This window comes from Oryctolagus cuniculus, chromosome 2, assembly GCF_964237555.1.
Source record: "Oryctolagus cuniculus chromosome 2, mOryCun1.1, whole genome shotgun sequence".
NCBI lineage: Eukaryota > Metazoa > Chordata > Mammalia > Lagomorpha > Leporidae > Oryctolagus > Oryctolagus cuniculus.
In genome coordinates, this window is record NC_091433.1 from 56,789,291 (window position 1) to 56,794,986 (window position 5,696).

Genomic DNA, 5,696 nt, shown 5'->3' on the forward strand with positions numbered 1-5,696 from the left:
CTTCAACAGTTTATCTTTCTGTTTCTTCAGGTCACAGGTATTGACCTCAATAGAAATTGTGCATTACCTTTTACTTCTATTTCCCAGTAATTAAAAAAAAGTTCATTTACTTGAAAGGCAGAGTTACAGAGAGAGGGGGAGAGACAGAGAAAGAGAGTTCTTTCATCTGCTGGTTCATTTTGATATGGGACTGGTCAGGGAGATAAGATTAGGTTCATGAGCTGGAGGCCATACCCCCAGCTTGCCCCTATGTAATCTCACCTGTATCCACCCACCTGTCAATTGGACTATGTAATCGCACCCTGTTGGAAATGAATAAGAGGCCTGGAGAGTGCTAGGCCTGCCCTGCTCTCCTGCTGGCCTCTTGAGTGCTAGGCCTGCCCTGCTCTCCTGCTGGCCTCTTGCCTGCTGTCTTTGGCCTGCGCTCTCCATCTAAGGTTACTGACAATCCTTAGAAGCGGTTGGTATGGAGCTCCCCATTCACCCTTCTTGGCCCACTCTCCCTTAATAAGCCTTCACATTCCTGTGTATTCTTCTCACTTTCCAACTAAATCCTAAACCTTACCACGTTGCATGTCTTGTTTGAGCAGATGCTTAGAATTCTTCTCCAAGTAGATGGCAAGAACCCGAAATATTAAATTTTTGCTTAAATTAGTCCATAACAATTTCCCAAATGGCCACAACAGCCACAGCTGGGCAAGGCTGAGGCCAGTAGCCTGGAACTACATCAGGGTCTCCCCCATGGGTGGCAGGAACCCAGTCACTCCAGCCGTCTTCTGCTGCAATCCTAGGAGCATTGGCAGGGAGCTGGATCAGAAGTGGAGCACCTGGGACTCCAATCAGCCAACATCAGGGATGCTGGTGTCACAGGTGGTGGCTTAATCTGCTGTGCCACAATGTCAACCCCCCACAAATTTTTGAAGCCCCTGTGTATATTATATTCACTCCAACACTGCACTTTTCTGTATGACACTTCATACTTACACCACTGCCCAATTTTCAAGCACCTTGACCTTCTGTGCAATAGCTAGATATAATTTTTTCTCTTTTTCTTATCACTCTCACTCATAGGAGTATCCACAGCTCCTTTTGATATTTTCAAAAACATCTTTATACCAACAGAGGATAAGCAAAAAGCCCAAACAAACAAAACCAAACCACGATGACTAATACACATATGTCTTTAACTCATGTAGGGCATAAGAAATCTGTTATTGATGCATTCAACTTGCACACATGGCATTTTGTTACCCTTTGTGGGTATGCTTGTGTGGGGGAATATGAGTGTGAGCAGAACAGATACATCACAGCTAAAGGAAGATGGCTGGGTCTTTTTTTCCCTTGACAACAAAAAAGAAGCTGTGTGTGTGTGTGTGTGTGTGTGCTTTTGTTGTGGCTGTGATACTTCACATGAGATCAGGTATGGAATATTCCACTTGTGTATCGTGTTGTGGCTCAATATGTTTCTGATTTTGGATTTCTGGATAGGGGTGTTTAACCTGTATATAACAATATCTCAAATAGTTCTTGGGAAGCAGAATTAAAGGATAAATTTATTTTCATGAAAACTATTTTTAAATATGTGCCTGAAAGTATAAGAACTTAGGATTTGGTAATGAAGAAGATGTTCTTTGCAGTGCTAAAACTTGAAATTGCTAGAGGACTATGAAGAAAAAGAGAAACGCCTCGAGGGCTAAGGTTGAACCAGGAAGAAGCAGCAGGAATGTTCACAAGCAAGAAGGTAGAAACATCACTTGAAATTTATAAATTAGTCAAGCTGGTTCAAGCAATTTAAACCTCATGAAATTTAAAATATATTCCCATAGGCTTGGGAATCCTGTGAATACAATGGTCATTAATTGAATGAATTCAGTCAACAATTCTTGAAGCACCTTGATCTAAATTGTTTGCCCTTATGAAATCAAGGGACTCTCCAATTGTTCCATTAAAAGATTTGATTTAGATCCTGCCTTTCTAATCTGCACTAGGCTAATGGAATTAAGAACTCAAAATGAATTCCATTGAAAGATGATTTATTGAGGTGTCATAATCAGATAGACTTGCAGAAGGTTTTTCTTTTCTATTCCCAGAAATAAGAAAGCTTACAGCTTGAGCTTTCCTCATAGATGTGATTGCTGGGAGTTAGCACACTATTCAATAAAGTGCATTCTATTCAATATTGTGCATTCAATAAAGTCTTGCACATTGAGCAGGACCTTGTCTCATATTTCCCTGAAGCTTGAAGTTTGGGAGTTGTTTGAAATCTAATTTTGGAGAGGTAAGGAAGCCTATTTGTTAACCTGAGTAAAGAACCTTCTTTAACTTGTTTTGACAGACTATGGAAGCTGTCTGACTACACACTGATGTGTATGTTTGCATTTATTGGCTGATGTATATGTTTGCATTTACTTTTGAATTGTGTGGATATTAAAGTTCATTTCTCTTTATGGCTCTATTTTATTCATAGCAAATTGCAAGGCTTATTTTGAGGGACACACTGATTGCTGTTACTTTCCAGTATGTAGGAATTCTATCTGGATAACACACCATCACTTGGGAAGAATTCTAATCCTCTGTGTGGATACTGTTGATATGCCTATTTTTCAGCTGAAGAAACTATAGCTTATTTGTATTTATCACTTCAAGTTCTGATTAAATGTTTTACCCAAAAGAAGATGCCTGGGTCAAACATTCAAATAGATCCAAGAAAGAATTACACAGATGAAATGATTGCTTTTACTCACTCTGAAGAAGACAATACAATAGTCTGGTTTTCACTGGGAATATTTGATTTTCCCAGATTTTATTCTGCCATACATATCATTCAATATCTTGGACAGGATATTCTATTTTAATTAGTGTGGCATTGAAAATTATTAAAGAATGCTGTTATGAATTAATTTATTTGTTGAGTGTGAACTATGATTTATTTTCCCTTGAATTGTGGACAGATTTTTTAATTTTTATTTTTTATAACCTCACTAAAAGGTAACCCACTTACTAGCCATGTGAATGTGAGAGGGTTACTTACTAGCTTTGTGACTTATTTTCTTATTTATAATACAGGAAAAAATGATAGTAATACATACTTTATAATTTTTTTTTTTGGACAGGAAGAGTTAGACAGTGAGTGAGAGAGAGAGAGACAGAGAGAAAGGTCTTTCTTTTCCATGGATTCACCCCCCAAATGGCCACTGCAGCAGGCACGCTGCAGCCGGCGCACTGTGCCGATCCGAAGCCAGGAGCCAGGTGCTTCCTCCTGGTCTCCCATGCGGGTGCAGGGCCCAAGGACTTGGGCCATCCTCCACTGCCTTCCCGGGCCACAGCAGAGAGCTAGACTGGAAGAGGAGCAACTGGGACAGAATCTGGCTCCCAGAGACTAGAACCCGGGGTGCCAGCGCCACAGGCGAAGGATTAACCAAGTAAGCCACAGCGCCGGCTGTATAGGATTGTTATAGTAAGTTGTAAACTAATTTTTTAACAGTGACTATAAGAAATTTTGGTACATAGTAAGGTTTATGTGTTTATTAAATAAAAACTAAAATGATAACATAATTTTTTGGTATTTTCTGATTGACTTTCTCTCAATTAGAAGAAATTCAAATATAAAACATGGCCTCTTTCACAATTGATCATAATGATAGGACTAAGAGTCAAAGGGATCACATAAACAAGAATAGTGTCTGAAAATACTAACCGATAGAATAAAAAAGGGAGAGAACGATCCAACATGGGAAGTGGGATACACAGCAGATTCATAGAATGGCGGATGTCCTAAACAGCACTCTGGCCTCAGAATCAGCCCTTAAGGCATTCAGATCTGGCTGAAAAGCCCATGAAAGTATTTCAGGCGTGGAAAGCCAAGACACTCTGGCCAAAAAAAAAAAAAAAAAAAAAAGACCTAAATGAAAGATCTTTGCGAGTGAGATCCCAGTGGAAAGAACAGGTCATCAAAGAAGGACGTACCTTTCTCTGAAGGGTGGAGAGAACTTCCACTTTGACTATGACCTTGTCTAAATATGATCAGAGTCGGTGAACTCAAAAGGCTTCCATAGCCTTGACGACTCATGACAAGAGCCTAGGGTGATTACTGAGGCCATAAACAAGAGTGTCAATTTGTTAAGTCAACAATAGGAGTCACTGTGCACTTACTCCTCATGTAGGATCTCTGTCCTTAATGTGCTGTATATTGTGATTTAATGCTATAACTAGTCCTCAAACAGTATTTTTCACTTTGTGTTTCTATGTGGGTGCAAACTGTTGAAATCTTTACTTAATATATACTAAACTGATCTTCTGTATATAAAGAGAATTGAAAATGAATCTTGATATGAATGGAAGGGGAGAAGGAGCGGGAAAGGGGAGGGTTGCGGGTGGGAGGGAAGTTATGGGGGGGGAAGCCATTGTAATCCATAAGCTGTACTTTGTAAATTCATAATCATTAAATAAAAGTTTAAAAAAACAAAACAAACAAAAAAACCATGGCATCTTTAATAGAAAAATCAGTATTTTTGTTTTTAGAAGTATGTTTGAGTGTGTCGTACCATAGGGCTCATAGCTCATAGCTCTTCCCCTTTTATGTTATAATTCTCCAATAGTAGTGTCAGTTATTCAAGGGTAGGAACCATATCTTATTCACTTTTGCCTGCAAAAAATAACAGAGAATCTGGCAAAACTTTGGTATCTGATAAATGCTGTTTAAATTAATGAACATTTAATTATTCTTTCTTGGTCATTTTTTTGGGAATCCTCTGTTTGGTCAAACACCAACTTTCCCAGACATATCTGGTTAGTCCAGCTTCCTGTGACAATGGCAAATCTACCACAAAGCTACTGTGATGGGAAAACTCTGACATAATGAAGAGTGCTTGGCAGGAGCACAAGTCACCAATTTCCAGAAACCTTACCACTAAGTCCTACATTCTTCTATCGAATCTGTTTGAAGCAACTTTTTGAATATGAAGTGATGGCTTTAGCATCCTCTGTGTGTAGTGGCCTGAGGAAGTGTGTTTTGACTCATTCCCCACCCTATCCCGAAAAAGATGATTTATCTCATGACTGGCAGTTTAAACCATTTTTGTCCAATGAGTAGAATAGTTTTCTAAAGAAGATCTGTCAGGAAATTCCATTTTTAATAAAAAAATTGTTTAGCAAATGCTTATTGACTACTAAGAAAAATAAGCACTTTTACACATTGAAACCATTTTCTATAAAACACATAAAGTATATTTTTATAATATTACCATTGTTTTGAAAATATCTGTTAATGCCTTGGATTCTTATGGAGATAGCCTGCTTAACATAGGGGTGTTTAATGAGTTATAATGTCCCCATCATTATTATTGACATTGCCATCCAATGCTACCATTCCTCACCTCTCCAACTCCCATCAACATCCACTTCCTTTCTCATCTATCCAATCTTTGTCAGGCTTGAGTCAAGCCTGGATTGTGGGCTCATGCTGCTGCCTATGCCTGTAAGTTGAATAATGGTTTTGTGTTGTTTACTGCCAGAACTGAAGCCCTTAGATCTCCTTTATCAGCTTCTCAGTGTAGCAGCCAGAGCGGAGCAGCGAAACTAACCCAGAAGCTGCTGATGCACATCCTTTACCTCCACTGAGCTGATTGGAGCTAATTCTCTAGCCTTGGAGAAGAGCTTATTTAAAAAGTGTAGGGGCTGGCACTGTGGCATAACGG